Below are 20843 nucleotides of genomic sequence, written 5' to 3'. Positions count from 1 at the left end.
TCTCCCCCCACGCTGGAATGCCTCCCTCCCGCCTCCTCCCTGCCCACCCCAGAGCCTTGAGTCAGCTGAGCTTGGCCAATGCAAGGCTCAGTTCCTCCGTTGGTGTGGAGGCTGAATTCAGCCTCTGCACACCGGTGCACCTCCATGCACTGGCCTAACCAACGCATGAGGAGGCGCAAACATGCCTTACAGCATTACAGCGCAAACACGCCTCAGGATTACATCCTCAGACTCTCACTCACTGCGAGACAGGCAGCAATACTGTATTAACAACAACAACAACAAAGAATAAGAATCAGGGTACTTTAGCTAAGTTCTAGCAATCACATATTAGAATCCATTGTTATACAAGAGACCATGCAGTGGTAGAAAAGACCATTGTTAATATAAAATGTGGGTTGATTGCAGGTTCACAGTATTGAGAGAGCTTCCTTTCTACATTATTTCCATCTTAGGAAAACGCTTCACCATATTGTTATAACATCAATGTGCATTAGCTAGCTTCCCTACTACAATGCAACACTGATAGTTAGGCATGTTCTCATTGCTATTTCTATAAAAGCTCTTCTGCCCTGAATAATCCTTCTCCATGTGGTTTATTCGTTGCCTGATCAGTAGTGAAATGTGGCAGTTTCCTGAAGCAGTTCTGTACCCCATTTTCCCCTGAGATTTCTGCAGTGAAGCCATTTGGCATTTGTCTAGTAAGCTCTTGAAACAGAACGATAAGCAGACCTTATATTCACAATTCACTCTCTGTCAGTGATAAGTTCTGAATTTTTTTAAAAAAGCACTGTTTTGAGGCTGTGAGCTTCTGAAAATTCACAGATTCTCTCTGAGACTTTATGGGGTTAGTATTGCAGGAGGAGAGTTTTGTTTCTACCTGGGTACAGCAAGCAGCATGTGTGGCGGCAGTGAAGAAGGCCAATTCTATGCTTGGGATCATTAGGAAAGGTATTGAGAACAAAACGGCTAATATTATAATGCCGTTGTACAAATCGATGGTAAGGCCACACCTGGAGTATTGTGTCCAGTTCTGGTCGCCACATCTCAAAAAAGACATAGTGGAAATGGAAAAGGTGCAAAAGAGAGCGACTAAGATGATTACGGGGCTGGGGCACCTTCCTTATGAGGAAAGGCTATGGCGTTTGGGCCTCTTCAGCCTAGAAAAGAGATGCCTGAGGGAGGACATGATTGAGACATACAAAATTATGCATGGGAAGGGTAAAGTGGATAGAGAGATGCTCTTTACACTCTCACATAACATCAGAACCAGGGGGACATCCACTAAAATTGATTGTTGGGAGAGTTAGAACAGACAAAAGAAAATATTTCTTTACTCAGTGTGTGGTTGGTCTGTGGAACTCGTTGCCACAGGAAGTGGTGATGGCGACTGGCCTGGACGCCTTTAAAAGGGGATTGGACAAGTTTCTGGAGGAAAAATCGATTACTGGGTACAAGCCATGATGTGTATGCACAACCTCCTGATTTTAGAAATGGGTTATGTCAGAATGCCAGATGCAAGGGAGGGCACCAGAATGAGGTCTCTTGTTATCTGGTGTGCTCCCTGGGGCATTTGGTGGGCCGCTGTGAGATACAGGAAGCTGGACTAGATGGGCCTATGGCCTGATCCAGTGGGGCTGTTCTTATGTTCTTATGTTTAAAACCCAGAAATAGCTAAGAATTTGAGATGTTTTGCTGGCTCACATTAAGCAGAAACTAGGGCCCTCTGATGCAGTCCTGGCCTATGCCACTGGCTCTCTCAGTGCTTGTCTGAACCACTGAACACAGGGAGGACTTTTCCTGATGTTCTAGAACAGGGGTCTCCAATCTCTAGCCCAGGGGCCAGATGCGGCCCGCGACCAGACTCTATCTGGTCTATGGCCAGCCTCTGATCCCCTGAGAGTCTCTGGTCCAGTTGACCAAATACAACCAGAGTTGTGCTTGTGGGGTGAGGGAATGGGGGTCCATTTAAGTGTATATTTCTTGGGCTGTGTTCATGCTTGGAGAAGTCCTGGACGTTTGAGCCCATTCATTCATTCATTCATTCAAGTTCCATCTCTAATGTGTTTATTTAAATTTTATATTTAATTTTTTTTCCAGCCCTCGACACTGTTTCAGATATTGATGCGGCCCTTCAGTCAAAAAGTTTAGAGACCCCTGTTCTAGAATGCTGGCCACCTAGGAGGAGAACCGGAGGGTGTAGCCAAGGAATAGTTAGCCACTGTGCTTCCCTTAGCCCCCTTGCGTGCTTTCCATTCACGGGACCATAATGTATGAAACAGGCTATGTATATTTATGAATAGCAGCGTATCCAACATATAAAAGCAGCAAATGCAAGATCATTGGATACATTGGCAGAATGTTCCCTATTGCCATAATGCTTTTTGACAAATGTATGCATATGAAACCTCCTCTCCACCTACAGCTCGCATACAAGAAATGTCGGCAAGCTGTTGGTAAAAGCCTTGATTCTTCCTCCCGCCCCAGCTTAATTCATTTAAAATCATTGAATTTACTCCAGATTCCCTTAGCATAAATGAGAATATAATCAGACTTTTAGATGCTGCAGATTACCAGATGAATTTGCTAAGCCAATGGAGGACTGAACAGTATTAGGCGGTCACATTTCAACGGAATGAAACTCTCAGCTCAAAGACAATTTATTTACTAGCATTTCAGAAGATTCCCTGAAGTCGACAAACGCTTTGAGGGTGTTGAGCATTTTGTGGGACCTGATGCCAATGTAAAGGAATGCTTGTTTCATGCTGATGGAGGAGTCCAACCTGTGCAGCAGCAACAAGCTACCTTCCTCTTCCCATCTCTTTCACACATGCTGATTCTCCTGCATTTATTTCACCTTTGTGAGTGAAAGACCTGTTTAGCCCATGTGTACAATCAGTGGTGTCACTAGGGTTTGCATCACCCGGTGCAGGAGGCCAGTACGTCACCCCCCTGACATGCAGGGGGTCACCTGCATCACCCTTCCTCCCATGCAGTGGGTGGGGCAATGCCCTGGATGTTGGGCATGGTGATACACCATCACCCCAACCCCACTGGTTTTTTGGCTATAACTTTTGACAGAATAGTGATATTTCAACCAAGTTTGTTTCATTGCATTCTACATGAAACTAGGCATCGAATGCTATATAACATAGTGAGATTATTCAAAAACACCAATATTTTAACCATTTTGCCCAGTAGTGGTGTCATTCTCCCCATGCACATCACCCAGTGTGGCCAACACCCTCCTAGTGACACCACTGTATACAATACAATCATGTACGATTTAACAGCCCAGTCCTAAGAGAGCCATACACTGCTGACTCTAGTGTTCTGAGAACATAAGGTCCCTTATGGCTGTTGCAAAATGTGACACACCATATTGCAGGGGTGGCCAAACTGTGGCTCAAGAGCCGCAAACGACTCTTTGGTATATCATGTTATATAATGTGTGGCTCTTTGAAATATGTGACTGAGCTCCTTTTTGCATCACAATATCAAATGCAAATAAGACATTTTCAAGCTTATGGCACCATTTGGCTACTGCCACAAGTAAAAAGTGACTGGGCCTGTATAGAAAGAGCCCCAGTGCCAGTCACTCAGCTTGAGGACAGGAGAAAGGCAGGAGTGGGCAGAATGAGGTGGGGAATGGGAGAAATGGTGAGGAGATGGGGCTGAAAGGAGGGTGGAATGAAGCTGGGAAAGGGGCAATACTGGCGGCAGCAGCACCAGCAATATCCTCTCCCCTCTCCCAGCCTTGATCCATCTTCCCGGGTCCACTCAGACTTGTGCCAGCTATATAGTTGGTGCAGGTCTGAATAGACCCAGTGGGCTGCAAGGGTTTACCCCAGTGCAAGGGAACAAATTCCCTTATCTCAAGGAGACCTTCACAACTGGAAACACCCTTGTCGGAAGCAGTATGTGACCTGTTAGCGTGGCTGCATGGTTGGGCAGGGAGTTAGGTTGGATTGGGCTATATGTCAGTCAGCACATGCTCATGTAATGGAAAACCATAAATTATAATGCATTTCCATTCATGTATCTGTGGTGAAAAATGGGTGGAATATATGGTGGTGGCGGCACAGTGTACAGCTTTTTCTTACACCACAGTTGAACCACAGTTGAACCATTTATGGATATTTATTTGGGTTGTGATGAGAACTTTGGTGGGAATATACAAAGAGACGAGATGTGAGCTATCAGACAACTTACAAAAGTCTATTCTCCCACTCTGGAGTTGGGAACAACGGCATAGCCCTTTATCACCAGTAACAAAAGACCTGTTCAAATTGCTTAAACACAGTCAGGATCACAATCTGTACAATGGGGGAGGGTTGAAAGCATGGCCACTCACATTCATGGAGCCCACCACCCATGTGTATCTCATTTCTCTGCAGGAATGAATGTTGTACCAGCGAGCCTTTCCCCCTATGTTCTGGAATGTTGGAATGGCTCTCTGGAGTTTGCATTTTTTCAGTGCAACGTGGGCGGGGGTGGCACTCGGTGAGTGCATTGTGGTGGAGGTCAGTCTTGCCGGTGCTCGCTTACTCCCGCTGCTGTCATGATCCAATGGTATGGACAGGGCAGGCATTCGAAAGATAAATGGAGCAGAACCGGATTGTTCCAACGAAATAGCAAGGTTGGAGTACCAAGTCAATCCATTGCTGAGTCACAGTATTGGACTGTAAGTCAGTATACAGTTTTTATATGTATCTCCAATGATCATATTTTAAACAATAATCACTTTTATTACCCTGGGATTACATTGATTCTCCCTGCCAGGAGCTGTTTTCATTAGATTTAGCTATTAGCAAATCAATAAAAGTGACAGTAAAAGGAAGGAAAAGGAGCCTGCAGGGTGATCAATGCAGACCTGACCATACATACTCCACCCTCTAGAATTACTGACTCCCTTGAGTGATCATGAGTAGAACGCCTAACAGTTAGAGCCACCATAAAAGCACAAAGGCAGCAGACCTACTGAATCTCTTGTGTCACCAATGGTGAAGGGACTGCATTAGTCAGGCCTCAACATAGATGTCGTCTTGCTGTTTCTTTGTCTAGCCTTAGAACATACTTTCAAAGTAAAAATCTGATGAGATGTTAACACTTCCTATAAACTGCTTCTTTATCATAGCAAAAGCCTTCCCTTGTATTTTGACACACCTGCAGAATTGATAACTGTCAGTGGTACCTCTGGCTTTAAATTAAAATGTATATCTTTCTTTACTTTTTGATAGTGTGAAGGGATTACTCAGCACCTCAACATACACTTTTGATGGTTTTCTTAAGGCCCATAAATGAGTGATTCCTGCAGAGGAAGAAAAACAGCATAGTGAATGAAATACATGGCTATGCCACGAGCCATACGGAAGCCAATGAATATGCCATCAGCCCTATCAATGTGCTTGCTTGTATAAGACACCAATGATCCAGTGACTCAAGAAAAGAGAACGCAAAATGACTCGAGTCCCAACTCTCTTTAGTGTTCTGTGTGTGTGTCAGCGCAATCCTGACAAGCCCTTGTCACGTTTGTGCCTCCTTGTGAGGCAGCTAGGCCAGTGAGCGGAGGCTGACTTAAGCCTCCACACCGACGGAGGCACCGAGCCTTGCATCGGCCAAGCTCAGCTAACACAAGACTCTGGGGTGGGTGGGCAGTTATGCCGGATCCCAACCCTGTTCCCCAAGCAGTGTGGAGCAGCTTCAAGCTGTTCCGCTCTCCTCGGGCTTGTGCCAGGACGTGGCGCAAGTCTGAGGAAACCCATTGCAGCCAGGGTGGCTTACCCGGAGGTAAGGGAAAGGTTTCCCCTTACCTCTGGCTGAGCCACTTTGGGCACCTATCCTGCGCTGAATACAGCGCAAGCCTCCTGGCTTGCCTGCTCCAGTGCAAGATAGTATTGCGCCCTTAGTGTTCTTGCTTATTTTTTTCACCGCTTCCACATTGCACCAAAGACCTACTGTGTGATCTGGAATCTGCCTTGGGTGCCCTTTGGGGAGAAAGGTGGATTACAAATCCAATAAATAAATAAATAAATAAATAAATAATAATCCAGACCAACAGCAGCAGCAGACATGGTGGAAGGAGGGTAGGTTGGTCCCAGGAGGCAGGGGCCGGGGGCACTGAGGGGAGGAGGAACACACACACACAACCTACCACCTCCCTTTTTTCTGCAAAGTTTTGCTCAAGGAAGCCATTGACTCACAACTCAACATTCCTCAAAATGACTCTACTGGTGTGTATTTTGCTGATGTCAAGATGCAATGGCCATGCACTATGACTCATGAATCGAACAGCGGGGTTGCTGACTCGCGACTTGACTGGTGATTCAGCCTCAGTGCCTGGAGCACATCCTTGGCTATGCCAGAACCTGGTGGAACCTGACGCTGGCTTTGTGTATTAATTATATAGTTGTCCGTTTCTCAATTCCTTTCCCCTTAAAACTTTGAATCACTGTCCTTCCACCTGAAATGTAGATCTCCACCTCTGTTTCTACCAGAGACATTTGGTGTGGGGGTGACAGGTGAGGCAAAACCACCCTACCAGTGGCGGACCTCCCCTGCCCCTCGCCCTGGGGCAAAGGTCTGTGATGGCGCCCGCCCGTGGGATGTCGCCACTTCCCACGTGTACATCCGTCTTCCCACTTTCCTGGAGCGCACAGAACCTCATGCAACTCCAGGATGCATCGAAGTAGCCCCCTGGAGCTTCCCCTATGCTTTAAACTGTGCTTCTGGCAGACCGGAAGCACAGTTTCTGACCACGTCAGGAGCCTCAGAGAGGCTTCCGCGCAGTCCTCTAGAGGCTCTGCACCTAGGGCATTTGCCCCTTGGATTTAATGGCAGGTCTGCCACTGCACCCTACCATACTCCACAAAAAATAGCCACAGCCTCCCCTGTAACTGCACTACACCTGCGTTCTGATAAAGTGTGCACATGTGGAGTGCATGGACAGTTGCAGGGGAACCTGTGGCTATTTTCTGTGGACTACGGTAGGAAGATTCTGCCTCATCTGCTGTCCCCACACTGCATGTCCCTGATTTCTACATCCAAATACCTTGTTAAGGTTGGCTCATTGACTCTAATTTCTCCTGAAAGGTCCCCATTCCCTTTTCCTTTCCTCTCTAATGTACTTTGTACATAGCTTTGTGATTTGGGAGCATGAGAATAAGAATAAGCTACAGAATAGAAACTGCATCCTACCACTGTTGGGATCAGTCTTTACTATTTATTTTTTTTAAACTGAGATTCTTTCACATGGCAGATCTGGCCTCGCTTCCCCATTCCTCTAATTGCACCCATTCAGTGGTTCTTTCCAAGACTCCACATCAGTTTTCTAAATGCATCTGCTCCGTACCACATTGTCGCACCAGCTGGCAGTTCTCTAACCAGGCTTCCAGTTGATGGACACTGGAAGAGTTTGTCACTGCAGCCAAAGCAGAATTCCAGACTCGGCTGATCAATCCCCTCACTGCCTGCCAGGTGGTGGGTTGTAGATGGGGAAATCCCATACAAGTTGATGCCAAATTCGACAGCTTCTTGCAACAAATGAATTGTGTGTTGGTTGAGCTCTGCACACTACTATCCTTTTGAATGGCCATATGCTCTATTGCTGGTTTGGATAAATAAAAGGCTCTGGTAAATGCATAGCCAGGAATTTTTAGCATCACTTCCAAAAGGGTGCTCTCTCTTTAACAAACATATTTTTTATCCTTTTGACATTAACATTTTGCCTCAAAATAAGTCATTTTTGTGATCAGGGAGCATGCAATGGTGTCATTCAAAATTATATGGTAGTACAATGGAGTATAGAATCATAGAGTTGGAAGGAACCTAATAGGTCATCTAGTTCTACCCCCTGCCTTAGGCAGAAAATCCTCTTAGAGTATATTTACTTCCACCTTTTTTTAAAGGCAAGCTTCTTCTTACCATTGCCTGTTTGTGCAAATTAATAGCCCAATCTTATCCCCCGCCACGCTGTAGCACACAGGAGTGTCATGGAAGTGTGTGCTGCATGCTATACATGGGATGGGGGTGATCAGGAGGCCTGCAAGAAGGGAAAATATTTTCCCTTACCTCTGCGTAGGCCCCCCTGATGGCCTATGGGTCTCCTCAGACTTATGCCAAGAAGACATAAAATCAATTACAAATCAATGTTATGCAAATCAGTGATGAAGCTATGCCTGGAGTATTGTGATTGGCTGATCATTTGGATGCTCCAATGGCATGTGCAATTGCCAACCATTCAGACTGGTAGCCCTATTGTATGTATCATCACTAAGAAAATAAGAAGAGCTCCACTGGATCAGACCAAAGGCCGATCTAGTCCAGCTTCCTGTATCTCACAGTGACCCACCAAGTGCTTCAGGGAGCACACAAGACAACAAGACACAATCTGCATCCTGGTGCTCTCCCCTGCATCTGGTATTCTGAGGTAGTCTACTTCAGTGCAGCCCAAAGGAGAAGGCCTTCTGCTGATGAAGCGCTAGCTCCATCACCAGAAAGTGCCCACAGGATTGGGCCCTAAGCAGGATTTAGTGTGCTTCCACCAATTGGAAAGCTTTCTCCTTCTCTCTCTGCCAAAATGAATTAAAAATGGCTGCTTTTTAGAGACATCTAATTACATTTTGTTGCCAGTGTAATTAAACAAAAACCAACCCAAAATAAAGTTTAAATGTGCTCAATATTACATTACATCTTTTAAATATGCCAGTTGAGCTCCTAGAATGTTGGTTTTTACGCTTAGTACTAGATCGAACAACTCTGCTAGCAGAAACTTGGCAGCTGTCTGAAACTTGTACACATGGTATGAAATAACTAGCTATTATAGGTAGAATTTGATTGATTTGCAGCCCAGGCCTAGGCAGGCTTACTTGGAAATATCCAGATTATTTTCTACACAGTTGCTGACACCCAAATATTGAATAGTGAAACTTAGGTTGCCTTCTTTCTGTCCCCTAGCCTGTTCTTAGCAGCACAAGAATTAATTCTGCTGTTTGTACCTAGAGCAGCTTTGGGATTATGCCTTCTATTTGCATAATGGCTGAAAAGGAGAGAGGGATTCTTGCACCCTCTGCACCCGTGTTGCAAAACTCGGCACAGTTCAGGTTGTTCCGATACCTCATTATGCAAGTCATGCATCTGTATATGGAAACTGGAAATAAAGGAATTATGGAAATCTGATGGAAAATACATGGAAATAAAGGCATTGTTAGAAGGAAGCCACCTACCTCTCTCCTATGAAATTCAAATGTTCAACCACGTTCTTAAAATAATACTCAAGCCAATTACTCAAATGTTGGCAGAACAGTATGAGACACCCGGGTAGAAACAGCCAACAAGGTATAAAAATGCAATTTAATGTGGTGTGTCTGGGAAAGACAAAGAGAGAGTTTCAAACCAAAATACTTACTAATTTCAGGAATAGATCCCTGAAATATTAGAAATCTGAAAAGTGTTCGTAATGTCAATTCATACTGGAAATTAGCCTATTATAAGGAAGGAGACAGATTATCATCTTTGTATTTGCAGAAGAATGTGTACTAATAATACACAAAGTTTATTGGAATGTGCTTTCAGAATACTAACAACAAAAGAGTCACTGCTTTACTCTTTTTTAAAAAAATCTGTGTGTGTGTGTGTGTGTGTGTGCGTGCGTGTGTGTGTAAAATTAGCTGCTGTAGCGTGACTTTTGCAACCCCCTTGCAAACTGCTGAACTGCTAGTCCTGAAACATTCTCAGACATATTTCTAAAGAGGGAGGACTGGTTCGCACATACAGATATACCCCATGTTTACCCATAATTTAAGAACTGATGTTGCACTGTTGCTAAGAAACTAAGCTGCGAATCAGGAGCCCCCCACCACAATGTGGAACTTCCTAGCTGATAGTTAGATGTTCTGCGGCAGTGTGATACAGTGGCATAGCTAGGTCATTTGACACCTGAAGCCCATAAATTTTTGACACCCCTATATGACATAGGGCACAATCCTAACCAACTGTCCAGCACTGAGGTAAGGGCAATGCAGCTCCGAAGTAAGGAAACAAACAATCCCTTAGCTTGAGGAGGCATCTGTGACTCCCACCCAATTGCAAGATGCAGCACATGCCCCAATGGCACAGCTCTGTCAGCGCTGGAAAGTTGGTTAGGATTTGGGCAATAATCAATCTTTTCCACATATTTATACCACCCTTCCTTTAAGGAGCCTTCCTCTAAGGTGGTGTGCATGGGTCCTATCCTTCTTTTGTCCTCACAACAACCCTGTGAGGTAGGTGAAACTGACAGATAGTAATAGAAATGAATATCATTCATGAAGTGAATTTATAATACAGATCCAGCCTATTTATACACGGATTTTTTATACACAGATTTGACTCAACACGAATGGCCCCTGCAAATGAGAAAGAATGTGCTGATCCCTGGAGAAGGGGAAAAGCATCCCTTTAAAATCAGTTTTAAAAACTGAACAGTCCTTTAACAACAGCCTCCTTAATGAGAGAGAGAGAGAGAGAGGGGGGGGGCAGTTGGCTGACAATCCGTCAATCCTTCTCTCTCCTTCAGACCCCTCCCTTCCCCCAGCACATGAAAGAAACATGATCATTTTGCATTGGTGAAGGGAGGGGCTAAGTGAAGTGCTGATGGATTGTCTTCTTAGTGACTCTTATCTTCAAGTCAAAAGGTCAGCGAGGCTGTTTTTCAATCACTGGAGCAAGGAAACTTTGTTTTTTAAATTGATTTGCTATAGTGTGTTTTTTTTTTTAATCCATGTGAGTGCTTGGAACGGAACCCATGCAAATAATTAGTCTCAACCTGTAATGGTCATGAAATAAATGCAGTGAATATTTCCCCACAAGCAACGGATGAACAACATTGTCTTCCCCTGCTATTACTCCTTTAATACACTTTAAGAGTCATCTAAGCCAGTAATGAACAACACTCAACCTTCCAGTGGCATCACTAGGTTTGGTGTCATTCCTGATAATTCATGGTGTCACCCCATTTATTTATTTACTTATTTACTTATTTCTTTAACAATAGAGCAGTTCTGGTTACCCAACCAATCAGTAACTAATAGGAAAAGAAACAAAACCACAGTGGCCAACTTGATGACACACAACTGAATAGGAGTTGGAGTATTAGGTCTGATACATGGAAAAGGGAGCTGATTCAATTTTTTAATTATGTGTACCTGTTTTAATTATTGTTTTTTTTTTAATTGTTGTAAGCCGCCTTGTGTGCCCATGGGGCAAAAAGGCGGGATATAAATTAACAACAACAACAACAACAACAATAATAATATTTTATTGGTTCAATGCTGTGTCATAATATTACCTCATTAGCTCTTAGAACACTTAGGTTCATTGGTCAGTTCTGAGTTACAGAAATCCACTTTTTGTGACTTAAAGCAGTTGTGTTTTCTTTTTCTGGTTATCTGGCTATAGCTTTTGACACAGATATTTCATTGTGCTCCACTATAAATTACGCATCAAATGGAATGTAACATGATGGTATTATTCCTAAAAACCATCATTTCCACAATTTTGGTCACTAGTGGTGTCACCCACCCACCCACCCACCTTACTAATACCTTATTGGTTCAATGCTGTATCATAATAACATCTCATTGGCTCTTCAAATAATCAGTCTCATTGGCCCATTTTGAGTTAAAGAAATCTACTTTTTCTTACGTAAGACAGTTGTGGTTTTGTTTTCTGTTTTTTGGGCCATAATTTTTGTCATAATGGAGATACTGCACTCAGGTTTGTTTCATTGCATTCTGCTGTAAACTACGCACTGAATGGTATAGGATATGATGGTATTATTCCTAAGAACTGCAATTTTTGCAATTTGGTTACTAGTGGTGTCACCCCCTGAGGGTTGCACTCGGATCACCCCCACCCCTGCTAGCTACGCCACTGGTGTGATATTTGTTTTGCTTTAGGATTTGTTTGATTGCTTTGTTTGATAGTTTTGTTGTATTGTTTTAAATTTGTTTTTTACGTTTATGTTTGTTGGCTACCCTGATAACATTTTTTGGTAAGAATCTGGGATAAAAATACAAGATTATTCAAGTGTATAAATCAGTAAAACCTGTTAAAGGAACTTCCCCATCTCCCCAGAAAAGTCTACCCTGGAGCAGAATGAACATGAGAAGGCTGTGGAGGGATGAGGGAATCACCCCCCCCCCCCAAAAAAAAAGATGAAAGTATGTCTCACAAACCCTTAAACTGTACAGTTGATGTAATTAAAAAATGGTTGAATACACCCCCTCGCTATATTAACTCAGGGAATTTTCTTTACCCAATCCCACTCTGCTGGAAGCAAGGCAGAGAAGAGTGACACTGGATTGGTGAATAGGATTGTCTGGGCGGGGCTAAGCAGCAGCAGACGTCCATAGGAAGAATGGGGCAAAAGCCCTGGGCGCAAAGTTTGCGCGCCTCCAGGTCCGTGCAGGAAACCCTAATGAGGCTCCTGACACGGTCAGAAACTGCTTCCGGATTTCTAGAAGCACAGTTTAAGACCACAGGGAGACGGCTTCTCCTGTCGGTTCTGGAGTTGCGCAAAGCTCTGAGGCGATCCAGGTAGTGGGGACGGCTTCATATGGGGGGGGGGCAGCTTCATGGTGCTTTTCCCCAGGGCGCCTCGAGGGGAGGTCCGCCACTGGGGCTAAGGCAGTATATTGGACACACAAGCCCCAAATCTGGCGTTTGGAGCCTGGGATAGTCTGAGATTAGCTGTCTACCTCTTCTCAGAGCTGGGTGGGAATTTTCTTTTTTGCTTCCCAACTGATTTGTCCTTGCTGGGATTTTTTTTTTTTTTTTTTTTTGCTCTTTCTTTGGATTATGGTGTTTGTTTAGCCAGGTCAGCCACTTCTGGCAGGTATAGTACAAAACAGGGAGTCAGATTAGAGATCCAGAGTTCACTCCAAGGTACAGGAGTCAGAAGGGGAAACAGAACAGATCTCAAGAGGATGTCTGGCTTGCATCTGTCTCCTCCAGCATAGGTGCTTGCAGTATAGGCGGAGGAGTTTTACCTATACAGGAATTGCTTAAGTGTGTGTGTGTGTGTGTGTGTGTGTGTGTGTGTGTGTGTGTGTGTGCGCGCGCGTGTGTGCGTGTGTTTGATATTTGTAATCAATAGAGGCTGCCATCCTATCCACACTTACGTAGGAGTAAGTGCCATTGACAAAAATGGGATTTACTTCAGAGTAGATTTGGATAGGATTGGGCTCAAAGTGACCCATTTCCAGAGGTGTACCCCAGCTTTTGGCACCCAGGGCAGCAACACCATGATGACATGACACCATGTAGCATCATGATGTCATTTTTGGGGTTCTCCACACACTATCAGCAGCCAGCCAGGCTATTTTGCCTGACCAGCTGCTGAGAGGGCACATGCATTCCAATTGATTCACAATTGGAGAATTGCACCCCAGTTGGCACCCAGGGCATCTGCCCTGTTTCGCCCCAGGGGAGAAATGCCATTGTCCATCTCATACCAAAACTGGATCTTGCATCATGTTATTTATGGATCAATGGGGGGTGGGTGGGTACCTGGCCAATATAACAGTTAACAAATTGGAGAATTTGTTACAAATTGGACAATTTGTTAACTATTCCACGAAGGTGACCAGCTAATACAAAACTCCTTGAAAAAGTCTTAAATGAGCTGGTTTCCTTTTCCATGGAGAGCCTTTCATAAGGATTCCAAGAAATATACTCTAAGCAATTTGAACCATTATTCTCCTGGGCTCCTTCGAAAGTGAAAACCTTTGTCTGACCTGTTTCTGTTGGTAGTTTTACAGTGAAAATCTCTTCTCAAAATGAGAGACTGGCAGGTGCCTAATTTCAAGCTCTGTTTCAACTCTAGGCATTTTATGACATCTTTAGAAATCTGACAGAAAAAAAAAAAAAATACCTGTGAGAAAGCAAGCCATTCTTTGCTTTGTGGGATGCAGTGACTGATGCTGTTTAAATGTGACACCCCAAAAATACTCACCACCAACAGTTGCTGGAGGAGCGCCAACCAGCCAGCCATGTGGCACTGAGGCCCTGTGGCAACTGGTGCTGCCCAGTACCAATGACCCCTCCTCTCCGGGTGCCGCAGACATGCCTTGTGGCATGTTTGTGACACCCAGTGCCAGCACTGGAGCTCAGCGCTGGTACTAAGCCTGTTTAGGATTGAGCTCTCAGTGTGTGTCTATTCTTGGCATAAGGGGGAAAAAAGTTAGATTGTGTTATTCAACCACATAAAATGGTTGTCAATCTGAGCCAATCCGAGTCAAAACAACAGAAGTCGGACAGTTCATGCAAGACAAGGGGATCGCACACAGACCATTCGCAAGGCCAGTGAAAGTCATGGGCATTTATAGGAGAAAAGATCTGTGTGTAGCCGGCTTTAGATTCCAAATCCACTTCTATATTTCCAAATACTATGAAAACTTCCCTTTGTGTCTGTTGCTGGAAGGACATCAGAACATCACTGGAAGGTCACCAAAACCAGCTGACTTTCGGTGCCATTTTTGGAATTTCCTTATGTTGAAGTAGAAACAGGATCATTAATCATGGCCAATCATTTTCTGCAGCCTTTGGAACAAATGGCTCATCTTTTTGAGGGGCGACAAGAATGGAATTCAGCAAGTTGCTGTGCTGAAGTGAAGCCATATTGGTTCAGTATTTGGTGTCCGGTGATGTTGAGTGGCTGCAGGTTTCAGAGAGACAGTACAAGATGTAGATCTGATGATTCACATATATCCTGTGAGCCTCGAGCAATAGAAGTCTGACTGAAGGTGAACCACAGATGCATCTGTGGTCCTTGCGTTTCTCTAATGCAGAATGCGTTTGATCTTAATGACAGTAACACCAAATGCTGCAGGATAATTTTATCTTGTACATGAAAAGTTCTTTCTTTTATTTGTATCCAGTATTACACATGCTATTACACAAAAGAAAATATTTCTTTACTCAGTGTGTCGTTGGCCTGTGGAACTCATTGCCACAGGATGTGGTGATGGTATCTGGTCTAGATGCCTTTAAAAGGGGATTGGACAAATTTCTGGAGGAAAAAACCATTACGGGTTACAAGCCATGATGTGTATGTGCAACCTCCTGATTTTAGAAATGGGCTATGTCAGAATGCCAGACGCAAGGGAGGGCACCAGGATGCAGGTCTCTTGTTATCAGGTGTGCTCCCTGGGGCATTTGGTGGGGCCGCTGTGAGAAACAGGAAGCTGGACTAGATGGGCCTATGGCCTGATCCAGTGGGGCTGTTCTTATGTTTTTGCGTAATGCAGCATGAATAAACATCTCCTGTTCATCCCACAGTTGCTAAGCTGTTAAACAGACAACAATCCTATACCAACATTCCTGAAAGAAAACTCTATTGAACACAATGGGACTTACTTCTGAGTAGACATGCATAGGCTCATTCTCTCAATCACATACCTTTGCCATCTACATTAGCGTTTCCAGAGGGGGGGATACAGTGCTAAGTTTTGCAGGCACCTCAACACACTGTATAAGCAGCCCCTCCATCACATTCAGAGCCATTCCGGGCGGCAATTGCAAAGTAGAGGAATATCTGCTGCTTTGTTCTCACCACCTAGAATGGTTCTGAAGGGGAGGGGGAGGGGCCACTTACACGGCCCATGGAGGCGTCTGCAAAACTTAGCACTGTGCTCCCCTCTGGGAATGCTACTGGCCATCTATGTTGTAGCTTCAGCTCATACGAATGCTGCTCCATATCATGGATCCCTTTGTTCCTCTTATCTGTACTGTACCTTCTGCAGGAAATTACTGTCCTGAGAAACCAAGGCCATTCTGCCCCATCAACTAGCAGAGAAGCATATAGTCCTTTCTGCTACCTGGTTTGTATATGACCAATGGCAGGAAATGTAAAACTGCTCCAAAAACTTGAATCTCTTAAAAGTATGGTAATAACTCATATCCTAATAATCCCTTATAGAGCACATTTTAATGAAAAAGGACACACTTTATATGTTATCTCATTAATTTTGACAGCACCCTTATGAAGTAAGTCAGTTGTATTATTCTTATTTCCACTGAGGCTAAGCGAACTGAAGTGTGCCCAAAATTACCTGGCAGGTTGTTTACTAAGGGGTCAACTTTGAAAAGGTTTCCCTTTTTGATAGCTATTAAGGACAGTGTTTTTCACTGAGCTTGTGTTGTCCAAGGCTGCAATCCTTTCCTGGGAGCACACGGTCCGTTAACCTCACGGGGTGCGTGGGGTTTAGGGTGAAAACCGACAAGCGGATCGACAACTCTGCACCATGCAATAGAAAACAGAAAACTCCTGCCCTAAAGCTGGGCACCTGGAACGTAAGGACAATGACACCTGGCTTCTCTGATGACCTGCAAGCAATAGACGATGCACGCAAAACAGCTGTCATCGACATGGAGCTGAGCAGACTGCAGATGGACATTGTCGCCCTTCAAGAGACTAGGCTGCCAGATTCCAGATCTGTCAAGGAGAGAAATTTCTCATTTTTCTGGCAGGGAAAACCATCAAACGACTCTTCACTCACAACAGGAGAGGAAACTGAATGCTTTCCACATGCGCTGCCTCCGACGTATTCTCGGCATCACCTGGCTGGACAAGGTTCCAAACAACACAGTCCTGGAACATGCTGGAATCCCTAGCATGTATGCACTACTGAAACAGAGACGCCTGCGTTGGCTCGGTCATGTCGTGAGAATGGATGATGGCCGGATCCCAAAGGATCTCCTCTATGGAGAACTCGTGCAAGGAAAGCGCCCTACAGGTAGACCACAGCTGTGATACAAGGACATCTGCAAGAGGGATCTGAAGGCCTTAGGAGTGGACCTCAACAGGTGGGAAACCCTGGCCTCTGAGCGGCCCGCTTGGAGGCAGGCTGTGCAACATGGCCTTTCCCAGATGAAGAGACACTTGGCCAACAGACTGAGGCAAAGAGGCAAAGAAGGAAGGCCCATAGCCAGGGAGACAGACCAGGGACAGACTGCACTTGCTCCCGGTGTGGAAGGGATTGTCACTCCCGAATCGGCCTTTTCAGCCACACTAGACGCTGTTCCAGAACCACCTTTCAGAGCGCGATACCATAGTCTTTCGAGACTGAAGGTTGCCAACTATACATATATACAACACTTTCCTGGGGGTAAGCCTTTTGAAGTCAATGGGATTTACTTCTGAGTAGACATGTGTAAGATCGAATTGTTAAAGTATGTTTTGCGGCTACTTTTTCTACTTTCCCAGAAGGTGCTTTCCATAGTGACTCTGCTCTGTGCTTGGAGTATTCTGGTCTGCTGTAGTTTTCACGCCCTGCTTGCCAGCTTCCCAGAGGCATCCAGCATGTCACAGAATGGCTGAGTAGAGGGGCCCAAGTGGATTCTGCAGGATTCCTCCTATGTATGTTAAGGTGTTGATAGCTGAATGGCCCTACTATTTGGCAGAAGGTTTTATTACCTGTTCTTCTGTTTTTGAATTTTTTTAAAGGTCTGCTTTATGAGTTTAATGTGAACTGATACACCCTATTGGCTCAAGCGGCCTCCTGGGCCTGGCTTGGCCATCTCCTGCCCCTTGCCACCCTCCCCCTGCCCAGATTCACCCCCTCCCTGCCTTCCCCCAGCCCTTCCCCCCGCCCCAGAATGCCTCCATACTGCTCAGTGGCAAATTTAACACTGACAGCTCCCAGGGCATCTTGGACCAGCATGGAGACCCAGTACCTGCCCGCACTGACCTCCATGCTGTCCATCTCATCTTCTTGGCCACCACAAAGTGCTTTATGGTACTTTTGCTTCAGTTGTTGCCAGGGCCACATGCCTGAGACTGGCGCTGCAGCCTTGGAGAATTAGACCATAAGCCTGTGATACACACTGTTGCTCCACTCCCATCTTGTATTTATTTAATCACTGACCTAAAAGGACCAAAACTGGTGAGCAAATTATGATTTTTATTCAGTGTGGCCTGTATCTTCCACCTTACCAGACAGGAGCCAGCTGTGGGTTTCTATTCCATTGTCAGTCAAAATCTCCAAAATGAGAATGTTAAAATTAAGACCTTCTATTACACAAATATTAATAATGGGAAAAACATTGTGTGGTAAAATTCAAATAAATGAATCAAATGAAAGATTAGATGGTAGAGGCTGCTAATATTAGTCTCAGCTCTTTGTGGAAACCTGCCGAACCTACTTATGATTAAGCTTTCTAAACTTAGAATTATTTCCCTAACCTATGTAAAGGTTCCAGATAGCTTTTGATCATTGCCTACTAACCAAACAGCTTCTTCTGCCTCAGCTTTCATTATTTATAGACAGTTAAGTGGACTTTGATTATTCTGGCCAAGTTTTCATCTTGAGGCAGTAAGGAGGAAAGGAAGAAGCTTCTGCCTCTAACTATTTTTCATTTCTCAAGCAGATTGTGCTATGTTGTACAGAAACTGTTAGCTATTTGCCCTCTTGTATAACGCACATGGCTGTGATAATTACTGCTCACGCAATGAGACATATCCCTCACTGCTAGTATGGCACTGAAAGGTTGCAATGTAATATATTATTTAAAATAAATACCATGGACATATTAATGAAATGTTCATAGCTGCTATAGCAGTTTGCTCACTAGAGCCCTTACTTTCTACCTTACTTTCCCAACATTTCTACCAAAAGATGCTGGCATTTCCAGGTTATGCCACACTCTGGGACACATTTTTTTTTAAAAAACGACAGTGTGAAATGAGGCTGGTATCAAACAGCAGCTTAGGTTTCACCTTTTAAGCACCACCCCAATAGAGTAGAACAAAGTTTTAAGAAGGATTCCATAAGAAAGAAAACAATCTGTAGAGTCACACAAGTACCATTGCAATCCCACTTTAACACCATTGCACAATGGATTAAATATCTGCAGTTGAGACAGATGTAGAATTAAGGGGGGGATATAAATAAAATGATTATAGCATTCATTCCATCATAACAGGGAAGATAAAAGTGTGTTCAGAATCATACTGGATTAAATAGTTTACACATGGCAAACATAGGCTGTTTTGTTTTTTGGGGAGGAAGGGATCCTCATAGGCTGCCACAATGTACTTTCTATAGCAACATGTCAAAGTCTGAGCCTGAGTATATTTATTTATCTATTTATTTATTGTATTTTTATCCCTCCTTTCTCCCCATATGGGGGGCCCAATGGTTGGCAACCTTCAGTCTCGAAAGACTATGGTATAAGCCTACAGCACCCGATATTCCCAGGTGGTCTCCCATCCAAGTACTAACCAGGCCTGACCCTGCTTAGCTTCCGAGATCAGATGAGATCGGGCACGTGCAGGGTAACAGGGAGCCAAAACGGCTTACAAAAGATCATGCAAGACAAAAAATGCAAAAAAAGTCATGCAATCACATTTAAAACCATTACAAAACATCCTTAAAACTCATAAAACCTTTAAAACAACCTGAGAACCATTACAATAATAGCCTGATCCAATACTGCCCTACTGCCTTCTCTGCAACCTCAGTGCCAGTGGTGAATGTTGCATGTGCTGTAAGGCACATTTGAACTACCCATTGAGTAAGTGGTACTGGCAGGGAAGTGCCACCCATCGACACTGTCACAGGAGCCATGGCTGCTGATGGACAGAAGGTGAGTGCCGAGTGGCGCAGGGGAGTGGGAAGGGTGGAGGTTGGAAATGGGGGAGGTGTTCCTGGGTAGAGGGAGGGTAGCTGAGAGGCACTGGCCCAAGAGGGATGGAATTGGCACAGGCCTCCTCCACCAAATCATATACCCTGTGTTGGGTTTGGAAGCCTGTCACAGGGCTTCTCGAGTCTGCTCCAGCTATTTAGCTGACTCAAAAAGCCCCATTGGGCCTTTACTCAGGTAAGGGGACAAATGTCCCTTCCTCCAAGGCAACCTCCAGCCTGCTTGTATGTAGCACAGGATATAGTGGTGGGTGTGTAGCGCCACTGCTGCTATGCTGGATAAGACTGAGCCCTTAAACTCACAAACGGAGCAACTGCAGACACCTCATAAGAACCTGTAAAATCCAGATGTTCTTGTTAAAAGGCCAAGAAATCAGAAGGCTTGTCTGAAAAGAAATAACTTCAGGCCCTGCTGGAAAGCATCTAAGGAGGGAGCAGTTTGTAGATTGAGAGGGAGGAAGTGCCATAAGTTTGGTGCAACTACCAAGAACGCCCTTTTTCTGACGCTCTGCAAAACCATCTTGCTTAGGATAACGGCCACAATGAAGAATGTATGAGGTCATTTTAATCTCTTGTGATTAAAATTATTTCATGCTTTAATGTGTGTTTTCTTGCATGGCTGTCATTGGGTTGTTCAGAGCGTGGAAAACTTACACCAAACAATTGGTCTGGGCTATGTAGGCCCAAGGAAAAATAATCAAATCCAGAGAGAGAGAGAGAGAGAGAGAGAGAGAGAGAGAGTCATGTACTTTTTAGTTTTACCGCTGTTTCATTTACAGTTTTCACACAGCTGCACACAATGGTTTGGATTCACCCAATGGAAAGAAAGTAGTTGAAATTTCCATTATTCCAATTAACAGAGGGCAATTAGAAACGATATATGTGAACCTTAAGAAGCATTGTGTTGCTTGTCATTATCCCCAAGCCTCCTGACCCCAGTGACTATTAAAAATCCCTTTGGTTGGGGATGCAAAAGTGGCATTAGTCCCTATGTTCAAGCTAGGAAATAAGCTGAAGCAATTATGTTCCCCCTCCTTGAATTCCTCTTGCTGTTTCCATGGTTAAAGTGTTCTTCTTGTCCTAAACAATTACTGTTGTGCCTTGTTAAACAGCTGCTCTATTCTACCCTAGAGATGGCTGGTTTTCTTTGGTGAATAAAGT

General features: G+C 44.4%; 1 pseudogene; it reads right to left on the bottom strand.

The window, feature by feature from the left end:
* Positions 1-19213: 19213 nt before the first annotated feature.
* On the bottom strand, positions 19214-19333 carry LOC136638035 (5S ribosomal RNA; annotated as a pseudogene).
* Positions 19334-20843: the final 1510 nt, after the last annotated feature.

The sequence above is a fragment of the Tiliqua scincoides genome, chromosome 1, assembly GCF_035046505.1.
Source record: "Tiliqua scincoides isolate rTilSci1 chromosome 1, rTilSci1.hap2, whole genome shotgun sequence".
NCBI classification, from domain to species: Eukaryota; Metazoa; Chordata; class Lepidosauria; order Squamata; family Scincidae; genus Tiliqua; species Tiliqua scincoides.
Note: the sequence above shows the minus strand (reverse complement) of the source record. Positions and strands in the feature narration are given on the sequence as shown.